General features: G+C 45.9%; 1 long non-coding RNA gene across 1 annotated transcript in view; it reads right to left on the bottom strand.

The window, feature by feature from the left end:
• LOC123367679 overlaps positions 1-17979 on the bottom strand; it is a 33746-nt gene that overhangs the window by 12696 nt on the left and 3071 nt on the right. Inside the window, exon 2 of the long non-coding RNA XR_006578592.1 lies at positions 11513-11708. This is a non-coding gene — a long non-coding RNA (uncharacterized LOC123367679). The remainder of the gene's footprint in view (positions 1-11512; positions 11709-17979) is intronic.

The raw sequence follows: 17979 nt of genomic DNA, 5'->3' as shown, positions 1-17979 counted from the left end.
CCTGTTAGCCCTGCTGAGCCAACATATCTCTAGAGGAATGAGCTGGATTCTGTTCTGATCTGCAAAATAGCCGGCTAAGTTCTGATTGCAGAGCTCTATTAGTTGTGGTAATGCAGAAGTAGAAAAATACATAGCTTGATTTTCAAATCCCAGGCTGTGTGTTTGCAGGACTGGAAATTAGAAAAATAATCATTTGACACAAACTGAGAAAAATTGATGCAGAAGCCATTAAATAAACACAGGACGTCTTAATGGTTTTCTAAGATGGCTGCCCTTTGCAATTTGGTTTTCATGTTCCACACTCCCCAGCTTGAAGGACACAAAAAATCCCAACCTTAGTTCAAAGAGGAAAACATAAGGGACAACCCTAGGATGGGTGGGTCATCATCAAGATTTGAACCCAAGACCTTCAGCAGAGACTTCTACCATGTGAGTTAAAGGAGTAATGCCATTATCAGAGAGCAGAGGGAGACTGTTATCCTCTAAGACTATAGCTACAGTGGAGCTGGAAGTTGTAATTTCCTGCTTGGGTAGACTTATTCACAGTAGCTCTGATCAAGCTAGCTTACTAAAAATAGAAGCGTAGTTGCAGCTGCATGAGGGGCTAGCTGCCAAATCTGTGCCTAGGGTTTCACACAGGATTGTACTTGTGCTGCTCAGCTACACTTCTATTTTTAGCATGTTAGTTTGTGAGAGCTAGTGCAGGTACGTCCCCTGAAGCTGGAATTTACACCTTCTAGCTGTAGTGCAGACATATCCTTTGTGAACCAGCCACTAGAGGAGGGACATCATACATGCTGTGCAAGTGTGCTACAGAAGCATAGACTTTCCCCATGGGCAACAAAACAGGGACTCATTGGTCAAACTAGCACTGTGTCGTGATGTTGCATTGCTAAATTGGAACCTTGCCGTTTTTTGTCTCATATTCTTAGTATCCTAAAGATGACAGCTGTTAATGTTTCCTTCCCCAAATCCAACGAATCGACCCTTGATCAACAGGGATGTTTAAAAACAGAGAGCCCAACCCTGCAAGGTCTCCTGTGGAAGACTACAAGAGCTCAGCACACCGAGTGCTTGGCGGATGAGGCCCACATGTGGTATGGATGAATTATGGTGTGCCTAAGTCACAGCAGTTGCCAGAATACCTGGGGCAGTGAGGGAAGAGATGTATTTAAATTCTAAATAAGCTGTTGTGCAAAAGTTATGAGCTGAGTTTATAGACCTACTGCTGGCATTACAGTCACTGCACACAGCCTGGCCTCATAATGGGGAATTTTAGCTCCAACCAGTTAGTACTTGAGGTGGTTATTGTTTATTGAAATGGAATGGTTGTCAGTTCAAATTACATTTATGGAGCACTGCCTGGTTTTACTGTGTTATTAATTTCCCTCCGCTGCAGTCACATACACAAAAATTCCAGGGCCTGCCTCTCTTTCACTGCCAGCCAGTCTTTATTTATCATTTCAACTTTAAAAAAAATATGATTTTACTTTTCACCAAGACAAAGAGTTGGGCCATTAACCACCTTTTGGGTGAGGACATATGCACCAGTCTCCTACAAAAGGCACGTCTCAGAGCAAGGAGCTCTAGGCAGGGGCAGCTCTATGTATTTTGCTGCCCCAAGCACGGCAGTCAGGCAGCTTTCGGCGGTGCGCCTGCGGGAGGTCCGCCGGTCCTGTGCCTTCAGCGTACCTGCCACTGAATTGCCGCCAAAGCCAAGGAACCAGCGGACCTCCCGCAGGCATGCCGCCGAAGGCAGCTTGACTGCTGCCCTCACAGCGACCGGCAGGCCGCCCCCTCAGCTTGCCGCCCCAGGCATGCACTTGATACCCTGGTGCCTGGAGCCGCCCCTGGCTCTAGGGTACTTGTTTATGTATATTACAACAGCATCTAAAGTCTGTCTGCGATCAGGGCCCCGGGAAGCTAGACGTGGTACAAACACAGAGCAGGAGACAGCCTTTTCGCCAAAGAATCTAAACAGACAAGGCAGACAGGGGAAGTGATATTACAGCCCCATTTTACAGGAACTGAGATGCAGGGACTTGTCCAAGCTCCCATAGGAAATGTGGGCTGTGGCAGAGCTGTGAATTGGACCCAGTGGTCCTGAGTCCCAGTTTAGTGCCCTAACCACAAACTCCCTATGCATAAATGTGCATGGTTCTCTTCACCTCACCACAGGGCATTGTGTACTGCAGAGGCTTCCGCTAGGCCTTCGTTGATTTTATTTTTAGTCCCATTGTGACCCAGTTCCTTATTTTAACTTTCCTTTCTTCTGAGTCAGGCATCTCTACTTCCTGAGGCCTTGGCTACACTGGCGCTTTACAGCGCTGCAAGTTTCTCGCTCAGGGGTGTGAAAAAAACACCCCCCCTGAGCGCTGCAAGATACAGTGCTGTAAAGCGCCAGTGTAAACAGTGCCCCAGCGCTGGGAGCGCGGCTCCCAGCGCTGTAAGCTAATCCCCACGGGGAGGTGGAGTACGTGCGGCGCTGGGAGAGCTGGCGCCGCGACCACACTCACACTTCAAAGCGGCAGCGCTTTGAAGTTTCGAGTGTAGCCAAGCCCTCAGTGACCAGCACCAGACCAGGCTCTTTGTCCCGAGATGCAGAACAGTGATCCCAACCACTTGGGGTCATTAAAGATCCCATGACATTTTTGCAACAGTAGGAGAGTTAGCTCTTGTATCCTTATGGGCGATAATATTCTGCCTATCTGAATTCCCTCTGCACGTTCCCTAGGATGGGGCATTCTTCTTCATTCTCTCACCTAAACTGCTGTAGTTCATTGTTAAATAATGCCATGTTCCTTCCCACAGATGGCTACATAACCTCAGTGGCAGAGTGGATGTCATCTCCCTCCTCTCAGAGCTGGTCTACTAGGAGATATTGTAACAACCTATTACTGTAGCCTTCATCACTGCAGCCCAAATGCTGCTGGCAGCCTATGGGCAGAGCCACCACATCTCCATTTTGTGAAGACTAAAATGGCTGTAAGTTAATGGGGCCTCTGCCCCTAGTCTAGGCTGCAGGACCCATCCATTGGCATTTTCTTTGTGCTGTATGAGGAGCTAATGCTCATTTTTCTCCTGTTTCCTTAGCAGTCAAAACACGACTCCCACAAGCACTGGTGGACTAAGAGAGGAATTGGCCCACAGCAAAGAAAGCCCCGAGCTTTGGAAAGGCAGGTTTGGAATAGTCTGGACCCTCCCCCGCCCCGGCTTTGACAGAAATAGAACCTAAGTTCTCTGGAAGACACCAGGCAGCCTTCTTCTCATCCCTTGGGACTGAGGCCCAATGCGTGCCACACATTTAGTGTTAAACCATCTGTAATCACAATCATGACACTACAATGGGGGTGTGTTCCTTTTATTGCGCTTATTCCTAGCATGGCCCTGTGCCAGGAAACTTGAAGAAAATTGAATTAAAAGTTCTGCATTCCTGGCCACTACCAAGACCTTTTCTATTCCTTCCCCCGAATGGAAAATGTTTGCTGTATGCAAAGAACCTCCCTTCTGTCTAATTTTAGAAACAGAGGATGTTTGTCCTGGCTTCCAGCTGTCTCATACTCAGTAAGTCTCACAGAGGCAGGCCCTGTGAAAGTTCCAAACTTTTTGGCTTTCTTTCCCTCTCCCCTTTTGAAACCCAGTACGAGAGGCTTATTAAAAAAACCCTCTCATGGGAGCTTTGTGTGAAAGGACATTTGATTATTAGCAATTTAAAACTGGTTGCATATTTATAAAGAAATTGTGTCTTGGCTCCAGCTCCACTAAACTGAAATTAAATTCTGTTTTGTTGTGTTAGCTTTTAAATAGCTGCAATGTGAGTTTCAATAATACTAAGACCATGAACACTCCTAACTGGTATGAATTGGAGAAAATGGATGCTCCATCTACAGTATCTGTCTAAAACAACGAGGAGTCCTTGTGGCACCTTAGAGACTAGCAAATTTATTTGGGCATAAGCTTTCATGGGCTAGAACCCACTTCATCAGATGCATGAAGTGGAAAATACAGTAACAGGTATAAATACACAGCACATGAAAAGATGGATGTTACCTTACCAAGTGGGAGGTCAGTCTAATGAGACAATTCAATTAACAGTAGGATACCAAAGGAGGAAAAATCACTTTTGTAGTGGTAATGAGAGTGGCCCATTTCAAACAGTTGACAAGAAGGTGTGAGTAACAGTAGGGGGAAATTAGTATGGCTACTTACCAATGGACTGGAGATTGAAATCTTCTAGCCATAAGCATAAACCGCTACCAGTATAGCATGGCTGGCCATGCACATTTATCACAGTGGCATGTGAATGCCTACAGAGTTAAGAATTCAGGTTTGCGAAATCTAGATGTATTGAAGTCACAGGCTCAGAAACCACAGGACCTTGTAATCTTCTGAGGCTGATCATTAGCATCTCATGCTATTTACTAATGAGGTGCCTTTCCAGCAATGCCCTGAAACTAGAGGACCTGTCATCTCAGATCAAGCCTTGATACCTCTTTTTGCAGGAGTAGGTTTTTACTCTGGTGGCCAGAAATTTCCCCTCCTGCCCCTGGCGCAGGGCTGCCCAGAGGCAGGGGCAAGTGGGGCAATTTGCCCTAGGCCCCAGAGGGGCCTCCACGAGAGTTTTTTGGGGCCCCTGGAGCGGGGTCCTTCACTCGCTCCGGGGGCCCCGGAAAACTCTTCCGTTCCGGGTCTTCGGCGGCGGGGGGTCCTTGCGCTCCGGGGCGGAAGGACCCCCCGTCGCCGAATTACCGCCGAAGCGGGACCCACCGCCGAAGTGCCGGGTCTTTGGCAGTAATTTGGTGGCGGGGGGGTCCCCGCCGCGGGTCTTCAGGGCACTTCGGCGGCAGGTCCCGGAGCGGAAGGACCCCCCCCCCGCCAAATTACCACCAAAGTGGGAGCCCTCCGCCGCTGAAGACCCCAGGCCCCCTGAATCCTCTGGGTGGCCCTGCCCTGGCGTGGCTGCCTATCTCCACTCCAGAAGAGGCTATATTTATAGTTATGGAGCCAATTACGTCTCAGTTCTAGAGGGGATCCCTCTCCGTTAGAGATAAGTCGCAATTACAGAAGAAGGTTACAGCAGATGCTTACACTGCTCCTGCATGTGCCTATGCTAGGGCTAGAGGGTGCCAGTCTCAGGGCTGGAAATAAAGCATCCTTCATTACCAGTAAAGTCATTTTGTTTTTCATCTTTCTGTAAAAAAACAAAACAAGGAGAGACATTACAGCCTGTCCTAGGTTCTGCTGCTAGCAGCTGGTTACATTGGATGATGTACAGGAGTTCTTTAGCACATTCATTTTTGAGCTCTCTTTGTTCTGTGTTTGTACAGCACCTAGCACAGTGCGGTCCAAGATTAGGCCTCCTAAATCCTTGAGGGGGCCACTTAGGAATCTGGGGCAAAATCAGTACTTGGTCCTGCTAGTGAAGGCAGGGGGCTGGACTCAATGACCTTTCAGGGTCCCTTCCAGTTCTATGAGATAGGTATATCTCAAATTATTATTTATTTAAATGCTGCTGCAATACAAATAATAAACAACAACAACAACAATGGTAATCTGATTCCCAAAAGGAAAAAATTCCAGGTGATCCTGTGATATAAATAGGGAGATTGCTTAGTTCAGTGATTAGAGTGAGGGGTGGGAGCGGGAGCTGCAGGACTCCACAGTTCTGCCACTGACTCGCGGAGTCAGTGAACACCTCTGGCCCTGTTTACACCTCTATAACATGGAGAGCAAAACTACCTTGCAAAAGTGTTTTGAGGATTTGTTGAAATGATTGTTTCTAAAGCACGTTGATGTCCTTGGATGAAAGGCGCCTTCTGTAAGTGCAATGTTTAATTTCCACTGCACCTAACTGAGCCGCAGATTGCAATTTTTCAGGTCAAACTTGAGCCTCCATGCCAGGCACCCCGCCGATCTTGGGTATGGCTGGTCCAGATTCAAACTTTGCAGCCCAGGCCCATCTGTGTTGTTATTGTTTATTTGTATTACAGCAGGGCCTAGGGGCCTTTGTCATCACCAGGGCTTAAATAACTGCATCCATTTGTTTCCTGAGCATTTCTTTTCTCTAGCTCAAAAGGGCCCGTCTGGAGTTCATCTGAAGGTCTGCACTTCCTCAGCGGGACACATGAAAATGGATTAAGCGGCTAGAAGAATGATTAAAACTGAGAGACGCCCACTTGGAATGAGTCGTCCCCAGAAGCCTAGTGAGCCACATTCCTATTGAAATGATGGATATTTATCCTGTTGCTGCTGGCCTCTGCCTGCACAGGGACAGCCTCACTTGTCTGGCATGGGCTTTGAATGCTGCAATTTGGATTAATCAGTGATGGGTATATTACATTATAATAAGCAGGCTCTCCTTGGCAGTACAAATCTGCTATGTGATTCAATAAATACTGTGTCTGTGGTAATGTGAGGAAAAGTCCTTCAGGAATCCCTCATGGCATCATTTTCCCTGCTCCACTCACAGTAGTCAGTTGTCTGTACGTTATACCTTTGCTTCCTTACTGCCAGACTGTTCCACCTTGACATGCTGAATAGTAACCTACTGTGCAGGCAGGAAGCCCCATTGAAACTAATGAGACTGCTCATGGATTTAGGTTTTAAATGTGAGTGGGGTGGCAGAATCTAGCCCCTTATTATTATTATAGCACCCCAAGGTCCTAAACAGGATGGGGACCCACTGTGCTAGACACTGCACAAACATAGGAAAACACAGGCTAGGACTCCAAGGAGCTTTCAGATTAAGATAGGGTGGCCAATCTTCAGCAAGTGTGAAAAATCGGGACGAGGTGGGGGGTAATAGGCATCTATATAAGACAAAGCCCCAAATATCAGGACTGTCCCTATAAAATCAAGATATCTGTCACCCTAGATTAAGAACGTTGACAACTAAAAGCTGAAAAACAGGAGTTACACTTTCTGCCTTTTCCGGTGACTAAATGCACTTTTCATTTCATAGAACGTGGAGATGGTTGGAAAAATGTCTACTCTCTATTTGATGGGAAAAATTGTTGCTTTCTCAGTGTCCTGTAAGTACCATACAGCATGTTTGCCGTGTGGTCTGGCTTGCCTTTCTGCCTGAGAAAGGCCTTTCTCCTGGAAGGAAAAGAAATTCCTAATGGTATATTCTACCTGGTTTTCCTGAAAAACTGAGATGTAAACTCCAGGCCTTGATCACTTGTGGTCCTTAAAACTCTCAGGGCGTTTTCTGCAGGACTAGGGGTGTTGGTTTCAGTATCTTGGACAAATTCCAATATAGGTATAAGGGCTAATTGAAAATTTTCCATCAAACCCACATTTCACAAGCAAAATAGGTTTTCACTAAAGAAATGTGCATTTCATTGAAAAACCAAACCCCCAAACTCTGCAGTTTGGCAATGCTGCCATGGTGCCTCGTAGGAGCTGCAGTTCAACAGCCTCATGCCCCCAGTCTTCTCTATGGGCCAAGTTCCCTGACCAGATTTCAGCTTCCATGAGTCACTATGACCAGGTATGCTGCAGTGACTCTGCAAGAGAGGAGACTGTTGCACACCATGGTAGCTGCAGCCCAGCCAGGAAACCCAAGCCCACAGGAGAGAACAGGGCCTTGGGGCACCTTTACTATGGTTCCCATGAGACACGGTGGCAGCACTTCCAAATAATAATTTCTGGGTTTTGGCCTAAAGTTTTTGATTTTTTCAGCCAAAAAATTTCAGATTTGGATGTTTGGTCACAAAAAGTCAAAATTTTCCACAGAAGAAAAACCCATTTTCTGACCACTCCTAATAGGTCACCACACTCTTCCTACCTCAAGTTCACCTGAAGAATTACATATGGAGGGGCTTCAATGGTGTTCCCAAGAGCAGAATTTGGACCATCGTATTCATCTATTTATGGGATTTTTCTGCACTTCCTTGATTCAGATGTGCACTGTTAAAAAGCAGCTTCATTTTACCCCAGTGGCTGCTTTTCAGTGGCTAGTAAAGATTCTTCTTTCTTCCTTTATTATTAATTAATTATTATGATTATTTTATTATAGCTATGCAGCCCTATCACCTTATGCTGTGAGCTGAGGAGCTTAACAATGTCAGGCTGAGTCAGCATTAAACTTCTAAGGGTACAGCCACACAACCAAAAATAAAAATCCCACAGCCACGAGTCTCAGAGCTCAGGTCAGCTGACTCAGGCTTGCAGGGCTTGACCTGTGGGGCTAAAAATAGCAGCGTAGACATGTGGGCTCAGGCTGGAACCCAAGCTTCGAGACCTTCCCCATCGCTAGGTTTCAAAGACCGGCTCCAGCTTGAGTCCGAATGCCTACATTGGTATTTTTAGCCCTGTAGCATGAGCCCAGTGAGCCTGAGTCAGTTGACGCAGGCTGTGAAACTCGCTGCTGTGGCTCTTTTTTCTGTTGTGTAGATGTACCCTAAGGTGCTACAGCAAATGGTGGTGATGATTCCATAAGCAATATTCTTTCCTATGATTTAGTGCTTAACCAAGGCACCAGCACAGGGCTGTTTTTCAGATGAGCTAACCTGGTCAGTGAAGGTCCCTTTTTTTTGGTAGGAGTTTAGCCCCTCTGTCCTAACCAAATTCCAGTTTGGGGAATAACATTTTGCCTATTCGATTCTGCAGAATCTAGCTGGAAAAGCTATTTGTCCACTTCATATCCTAAGATGCTCTCTACTCTTGTTGTGCATGATTAATTGCTATGCTTCACCCCAGATGTGGCTGCATTTCAGTGATGGATGAAGCATCCCTCTGCAGTTTGAAAAGTTCTGTGGCTTCCTTCTGGATGCAAAATATTATATGAATAAGATTATTATTTTTAACAATAACAATCTGGCTAATTTAAATGCAACAACAGTGCAAACAAAAAAAAATAAACTCAAGCTGTGATGAAACATCACAGGGAGAGAATGACAAACACACCAGCCTTTACCCTGGCAGATTGTTTCCAGGCATTCAGACAAGAAAATAGCACCGTTAGATGCAAAGGTTCAAGAAATTGAAGAAGCAGATGAGAATTAAGTAACAAACTCATCAAGTGTGCAATAAGAATCTTATTTAATATCACAAGCTTCATCTGTTACAAGCTCTGCTCTTGTGTCTGTGATTCTGCACTGGACACCTCTCTCTTCAGTGGCTGTCACCACTGGGGCTGTTTTATGCTCCAGAAATGCCGCCATTGCTGAGATCGGGACTGTTGCAAACTAAGCCTCCTTTTAGGCATCAACTCCCCTCAGTTGGTAGTTAACATTGTAAGGGCCCAGTAGAAAGGAAAAGGAGGCATTGGTCACACTTTTTGGCATGGGCCCGGAAAGTTCCAGGCTGAGCTGGTAAATTTTGCAGCAGCACTGAGTAGTAGTGAAACCCAAGCCTATGAAAGTGTCAGAGCCATCACTAGAAGGGAGGGAGGAGTGTTTGTCTTGCGTCAGTGTTTCACTTAATTCAATATATTAAGCTGCATAAAAATCATTTCCCACTCAGGCAGAGATCTCTGTCTATAGTGCATTCTTCAGATGAGATTAACTGCTAGCGGAAGCACATTCCATTGAGATGTGACAGCTGGGGAGGTGACACATATTCTGCACAACAGGACTGAGAATTAGCCATGTTCACTAATGTAACCGACTTCCTCCCTCGCGTGTTTAATAGCGCTACAGAGTCCACAGCTCACAAATTACCAAATCTGTTAGCATACCAGAGTCCCACGCTGATGTTAATAGGCAAATAAAAAAAACAAACCTCCTGAATAATATAGCTCTATAGTTACCTGCCGTGCTTGATATTATAGTTCTCCCTTGGTATCCAGATGTTCTTTGCAGCCAAAGGATTTTTTTTGATACAACAACGTGTATTTTGTAGAGCCAGACTGCCAGCGTTAGCCCTGATGTACTAACGGAAGTCAAACAGTTTGTAAAGGTATGTCTACACGGCATAGTAAATCCGGAATCATGTCACCCACACTTGCAAACCCTTGTGTTTCCAGGCTCCCACTTGAGCAGCCACACTGCATTGCTATGCATGCCACATACTGGTGCAGCCATACTGTGGTGCGCAGACATGAGTCAGGCGCTGCAGCTTCTGGGGGTGTATCCCAGAGTTCTCATCTCCCTGATTAGCTGTAGCCATTCTAGGACTTGATTCATGGTGTATTGTGGGAGAACTTTTCTGTCCACCCCATGGCTCTCGACCCAAAGTGCTCTTAACCTGCACTTGCAAAGTAAAATATCTACTATAAGTGACTTGGCTGTGTGAAACCTTTTAGTGAGAGAAAAAAAATAAAATTCCAAACCTCGTCCCAAAATAATGGTTGTAATACTCATGGGAGCTACTCTTGGATCATTGTTTAAGAATCTCCTTTTAATGTTAGCCCACTGTGCATTTGATATGAAAATTTTCTATCCGTGCCAGGCCATGGATCCAGAACTGGTGGGTGACCGTTTCTTGCTGTCATTTCCCTAAAGGAGGCTGGCAAAAACAATGTTCCCAAAATAATTGCTGGCTGTGAGACAATGCGCTTCCCAAATTGCACTAGGGCTATCAGTGGGACCCATTGCCCATAGTTTGTCCTCCACAAGAAGCAAATGAGCACACAGGCCACAGAGAGTACTACTGCATCATTACACAGACTTTGGTGGCCACAGAGGCAGGTTCATGGGCACCAACATGGGAGGTACTAGACGGATGCATGTTGCCAGGCTTTTGCAGAGACCAGGACTTCACCTTCATGGACAAGCAAGGACATTATTCCCTCCAGAAGATGAGATTATTATAAATGTAGCCTCTGTCCTCACTGTTATTCAAGAGACCTCCACATACCCTCTTCTGCCATGGTTTATGAAACGGTCCCTTGGCCTCAGAAGGCCTGGCAATGCAAAGTTCAGTTAAATGCTCAGTAGCTGCTGCAGGATGGCCGTAGAATACACATTTGACAGGAGGAAGTCAAGCTGGTGCTACCTTCAGAACTGTTTGGATGCCAATATTGCCAATGTTATCCACCATATTGTGGCCTGATGTGCACTGCACAATTTCTGCAAGGCGAAAGGCGAACCATTTCACCCAGAATGGATCGAGACACTGCTGGATTGGAGCAATGTCACATGCAGACAGAAAGTACACCTATCGTTACTGGAGTGGGATGCCCACATGGGCCTTTTGCACCCACATCATAGGTCTGCATGGTGCTGTAGATGTGGAGAAATGATGTACTACAGTCTTCTCACATTTATGTTATCCCACACATATCCCAGAATTTCTAGGGCCAAAGCAGCTGATGAATTTAATTAAAACGGTTCATGTAACCTTGAGAATTGTTCTTGTTTGCAAACAAAACACTTTGTTATTTAAGAGCATGTTTCAATTAACAAACCTCATTGGCAGACCAGCTGCCAACAAGAGGCAAACGCCATTAAAACAAAATAAGTGCAGAATATACAACCCAAGCACAAAAAAGTGCAAAACTGCCAAACTATATGCAATGCAAATGCTACAGTCTCATGGGACATTATGACCCTTGTGTTTTCCTTACCCTTTCTGGAGCATTTTGCACATATGGGACTTGGTTGCACAGGAGCAGACTGTAGTTCTGTGTACCATGAACTGGTAATGTGATGGGGACTGAACACAGAATGTCCTGCTGCATTTCATCCTTTATTCTTTTCTTTCTCCCACATAGGTTGAGCATCCACTCCCTCAGGTTCCTAGTCCCTCGGTTCTGGCAGGGCCTGCCAAGGAAAGTGAAAGAGCACATTATTGTCTGGCCAAGAGAAAAAACAGGATTTCTACCATTTTTTAGAGGCTGTGTCACTGCAAAGTCACAGGAGGAGACTTGATCATTTGGTTTTATTTTATTCATCCTTTTTCAACTGTCCTATTCAGAAGCTCCAGAAAACCATGACCCAAGCCAAGAAACATTATGGTAAGAAGAATAAAATTAATTAAATTCATATAAAAGTTTCATTAAATTATTTTCCCATGGCCAGGGGGAGGTGTCCTGTGAAGGAATCAGAGGGGTAGCCGTGTTAGTTTGGATCTGTAAAAAGCGACAAAGAGTCCTGTGTCACCTTACAGACTAACAAACGTATTGGAGCATGCGCTTTCGTGGGTGAATACCCACTTCGTCAGACGTATGTGGTGGAAATTTCCAGGGGCAGGTACAAATATGCAGGCAAGAATCAGTCTAGAAGGAAGGAATCTGTTACTAGCTTAGCTTTTACCATCCTTTCAGGCAGGGCAAGCTCTGGAAGACGCTTATCTGAGTGGCAGTGAGGGCTTCTATTGCAGGCCAGCGGAGGAACACCATCCATCTATGCTAAGGAATTTTTGTTGCATCTGGTAACTGAGCAGCACACCTACAAATGGAGGGGCTCATGAGCTACTGAGGCTGCCCTAGTAAGTATGCCTTACCCGGGAATGTAACCAACATTCCTGAGTGAGAAGTTTGCCTGCATCCTCAGTCAGGAATGGGTGAAAATTGGTGGCAAAATCAGTAAGATGCTCATGTAGGATGGAGACATGTACACTGCTGCGATTTGGACTGATAGTCCTGGGCTGCCTGGATATTTCGGCTGTGCTGAGAGGTCATCCCAGTGTGGCTGACTTATAAACAGAACCATACATGCAGAAATATGAATCAGTGCTCAGTAAGGCTAATACCCCAACGTATACTTACAATCGAAAAGTTAGTGTGGAGAGGAAGGGTTACATGCCGAATAGCTGTGTCTGAATGAGGAGGTTGCTTCTGGTTCCTGGAAGTCGAGTGGGTAGTTTGGGGACAGAAGGGCCGGGACCCACAGGCCCAGGGGACTGTGGAATAACACTGACAAACTCTTAGAATCTGAGCATGGCATCCCAGGCTTCTGCCACCACTACACTGCAAAGCTAGTGGGCTTGCACATGTGCTACAGGGGGACACAGACTCGGACCCATACCTCTGGGTGAGTCAGGGTTCCACCTGTGTCAGAAAGCTCTCTGTGTGGACAGTAGGGGGTGTTCGGCTGGAATACAGTCAGAGCCTGGGTTCACTATGCAGCATAGACATACCCTAACAGAATTCATTAATGACTGACGTTTCCACACGATAGGTCTCATCGTCCAAGACTTTGTCTATACAAGATGTTTTGAAAACACCAATACTGATGTAGTCCACCAGCGATAGCAATGATGGGATCCCTAATGTAGCCGAGGCCCCTACTCCCACTAGTGTTGTTAACACCATGTCATTTAGATATGTGCTGAGCAGGGTTGCATGCTATGGTGTTAAAATGCCAGCAGCAGTAGAAGCCCAGCGTGCACCAGAGGTTCCAACATTGCTTCTGCCAGCAGAGCTGTACTGGTGTTAACAGCAGTTGGAACTCTTAATGGAAAAAGTCTGGTGTAGATACAGCAAGGAGGTCAGGGGACGCTGGAAACATTTTACTGATGTGCAACACAAGCGTGCAGGGATCTTTTCACCCATCACTGAAATGCAGCCATCTCTGAATGGGAATGCGGCAGCTGTTAACAGCACACAGCAACATTACACACCATTGAGGAGAGAATACTATAGATTACTGCCACACACTCTACTTGAGGCTACCTGGCAGCTTCAGCTATTGCAAAGTGAAGCTGCCTGCCTTAAAATAGGTCAGACTGAGAAGACACATATTACTTCTGTACTCTGCACTGGCTGCCAGTGCACCTTCTGGTGTAATTCAAGGTACCAGTTACTGTCTACAAACCCCTCAGTTGTCTATTATCCCAGGGCTTGCTTTTCCCCCATTCCTCACGCTGCCCGTGTGCTTGAGAGGTATGCATCAGCTGCCTGTCCTAAAGCTACCGTGTGGGGGTGCCAGGAGAATGGGGAACACCTTCAGGTAGGAATTGACTCCCATTAGAAACACATCTGAGCCGAAGCCTGACCCTGTTCAGATAGATACCCTGCAAAATTGTCTGGTCAGTTTTCCTTCCTGCCCCCGACCTCCTATTTTCGTCCTTGGCTATTATCGTTCTGCTGGCTTCCCTGCGCTGCTCATTGGACTGGGCAGTGCCCGTCTCAGCAGATGCTTGGATGCTCACTCGCAGACTGGGATGTTCCACCTCGCCACGTTTGGATACCCTCGTTGCCCCATTTCTATTTCTGACAAGTGCCAACAAAACCACCCTTTAGCCAAGTTAACTTCAGTTGAATACCTGACTCTTTATTTAGGGCAGGAGAGTCCTGATGCCCTCTGTGAGTAAACCAAGCTCTAACATCAGGGGAGCCAAGCACAGAGCGGGCAACTGCTTTGGTGGCTGGCTCAAGGACCCAGAGAAGACTACGACCTTTATCCATTCCAAAGCAGCGTCACATAAAAGCTGGTAAGGATCATTGTAGTGGACAGGCCCCAACTACATATACACAGGGGTCTCCTAACAAGCAGCAATTCAAAATAACCACAGGTGTTCTGTTGCACAATGCACAGTATGATCAATTCTGCTCAGCTCTGGTGGTCTTGACAAATAACCACAAATGGGGATTCTTTCCTACAGTGCTCAGAATGGATGTATCTGAAGACAATGGACCATTAAAATAATCTGTCAGGTATGCAGCTGGTGTCACATATGCTAGAATCAGAGCCTGGTCTGGCCACTGACCCACATGCAAAGCTGGGTATTTTTATCACTTCCAAGATGGAGCTGGAGGACCTGGTACGTTGCACTGCTGCTCTGCAGAGGCTCAAGAAAATGCCCTGGGTTTGCAGTGTTGAATTTGTGCTTGTTTACACAGGCACAGTCAGGAAAGTTAAGGCGAGCCAATCATAGCGTGAGGAAGTCAACATGTGTAAGTTAAAATGCATTAACTCATTCAGGAGTAAAGTGCTCTTAGTTCACTAATCCTTCTCCAAGGAAGAGAGCTTCTACCTGTTAGTTAATGCGCTTTACCTTATTTACATTGACTTCACACCTTTAACTGATTTGCCTTAACTTTTCTGAGTGTCCCAGGTAAACAAGCTGAAGAGAGCAATGAGACATATGGAGAGGGTGAGGAAATATTGTTATATGTCTAGTTGCCATAAGAAAAGACCATGCAAAGAAGTAATTCTATAAGGAATCAAAGCCATAGAAGAATCACTTTGACAGTACACTCAATGAGGTCTCAATAATTAGCATATGCTAGTTAATTTTCATTGCGCTGTCCATTTGCCAGTACAGTTTTCGTCCAGTCCCATTAAATATTACAGTCTTCAGAACAATGAAGGCTGTGACAGAGATGCCGCAGAAGCTTTAACTTACAACTAGCTTACCTCAGCTGGCAGACAGAGGCACTTGTCTTTTGTGCTTCAGGGGAAGACTTAGACATCTTTTGTTTTTAATGACACATTTTATGATTGGCCATTTATTTAAGTATCTAGAGGTGCATCCATCCCAGGTCATTAGTGATCAAAAGCTGTTGCCATCTGACTGCTGTTTGGTGTCAGTCCAGCTCCCACTGGAAGTGTCCACATCATAAAAAAAACAGCAGCTCCATGAACACCAATTGTAAAGCTTGGTATCAGTCTCCAGAGAGAGGCCATGGCACAAAGAGACCCATGAGAATGAACCACCCTCCATATTTAGAGGCGATTGCTCCAGATCAGGTGCTTTGGCAGGGGCTAGGGTGACCAAATGTCCCAATTTTATAGGGACAGTTCTGATTTTTGGATCTTTTTCTTATATAGGCTCCTATTACCCCCCACCCCCATCCCGATTATTCACACTTGCTGTCTGGTCACCCTAGCGGGGGCAGGGCAAAAAGGATGTCTACAAGAAGGCCGTATTGCTGTCACACATGCTGTAGCTGTTCTGAAGATAAACAGAAAGCTAGTTTCCTGGACCCTCAGCCCACCACCACCACCTGCCTGTCTCTTGACCCATTACAACAGGATTAAAGCTGTGATGTAGTTGAAATCTAACTGTATGCCCACAATAGGGTCAACATCCTGTAGGGTGACCAGATGTCCTGATTTTATAGGGACAGTCCCAATTTTGGGGTCTTTTTCTTAAATAGGCTCCTATTACACCCCACCCGCTGTCCCGATTTTTCACATTTGCTGTCTGGTCACCCTAACATCCTGAAAGTCTGCAGGGACACAGTTAGGCCCCACCCAAAGTTTAACTGGATCTCCTGACTTGGCTATAGTTGTATTTTAGATGGGGCCTGAAGAGAAGATGATTTAAGTTGCTGTGTTCATTAGGTTTGTGCATTAGCAGAAAGGCCTGTTACAGTTTCCAGAGGGTTCCGCTCTTTTATTTAGCATCATGTGGAGGCCATGCTTCTCCTGTGGCCCACAGAACAGGATATTTTGGCAGCAACTGCATTCTGAAGCCCATGGTCCTATTAGAATGACACATCACTTGAGATGCCAAGCAGTCATCTGTGTTCAGTTGTATTACATGAGCCATTAGTAAATGAAATCAAGCCATAACAGAGGCATCTCTGTTACTGTGGCAACAGTGCTGCCAGCTGGAATGAATGGGGCTAACCGATGTGTGTGAAAGAGAGACACACAGATCTGGCAAGCATGAGCATGTGTGTTTGTGAAGTCATATTTAGATAGGCTTGAGACATGCCGGAGGAATGCTGCGGGGTGGCTGTTAAAGTTGTCCGAGGGTGTAAGAGGTGTAAAGGTCGCCCTCCAGAGAAGAAAGCAGGGCTCAGTGAACACTGAGCAGAACAGAGAATTGCTTACTGCTGCTGAGAGAAACCTCTGGGTTCAGCAGTGTTCAGCAGCCAGAATGAAAAGAATACTGATGTACTCAAGCTCACCTTGTGTCGCCACCACCACCGGAGCAGAGTCGGAACGGTCGCTTTAGCTCTGCCCATGCCATACCTGGCCAGTGGCGATAGCAAGACATTTTCCAGAACTGACATGGTTTCCCAGCACTAAATTTACACAGAAAAATTGTGCTGTGGGGGAGGGACAGGGCTGAAAAGATTAAATAAAAAAAAAAACAAACCACCTTCTCTCTCTGTGTTCCAGAAAAGGGTAAGAAAAGAAAACTTTTTGTTTACAGTCATTTTTAATTGTCTTATCCTGATAGAGCTCTTCAGGCATGCATGGTACCACCCTTCACCAGACTTGGAGTCTAGGGAGCACAGTTTCATAACCTAATGACTACATTTGAGCCATCACTTTTGTTCTTTGTTCTCGAGTCTTTGTTTGCCTGGATACTGCAGCAAGCGCCTTTGTTTCTCCCCAGAAGGTCTTGTCTTGTCAGGGCGGGGGGAGGAGCAGCAGAGTAAAAATAGACAAAACCAGGACCATAGATTCAACTGGGAAAACAAATAAATAAGTCACTAGGCCTGGAAGCTTGTCAGATAATCACTGTGAACTCCGCGAGTGGGAGCCTAAACTACCGGATGCCTGTGTGTTTATCAATATTGTGGCAAGGAACAATAAAAAGGAGAAATTTCCTCCAAAGCACAGAGGTGCCGATGGCTGGCGAGTTTCACAGGCATGTCCCCATATCCGCAGCTGCCCCTCACACTCCCCTTCTGCCATATCCAACAAGATGCTTCTCCATTCTGTTTGCTGGAAACGCCAGATATGGGCTGTTCCATCTCTGCTGCCACTTATGAACCTATCACCTCTGTTCGAAAACTGAATGCTGTCAACTTTGTCAGCATGGCTTTCCAGTTCAGCTATTTTTTCAGGTGTTTCAGAGCCAAAAAAATACATGCTGATATAATAATAATTGGAGATATACCAATCTCCTAGAACTGGAAGGGACCTTGAAAGGTCATTGAGTCCAGCCCCCTGCCTTCACTAGCAGGACCAAGTACTGATTTTTGCCCCAGATCCCTAAGTAGTCCCCTCAAGGATTGAACTTACAACCCTGGGTTTAGCAGGCCAATGCTCAAACCACTCAGCTATCCCTCCCCCACTAACATGAACTGTACTGCCTGTTAGAAATGTACTACCAATGCTAAAAGAAGAACAAAGCATCTGAACTCCAGGCCTGGATTTCTCTGTAAACTTCACTGGCCAATTACTG

This window comes from Mauremys mutica, chromosome 3, assembly GCF_020497125.1.
Source record: "Mauremys mutica isolate MM-2020 ecotype Southern chromosome 3, ASM2049712v1, whole genome shotgun sequence".
Lineage (NCBI taxonomy): Eukaryota > Metazoa > Chordata > Testudines > Geoemydidae > Mauremys > Mauremys mutica.
This window is presented reverse-complemented; position numbering and strand designations above follow the sequence as displayed.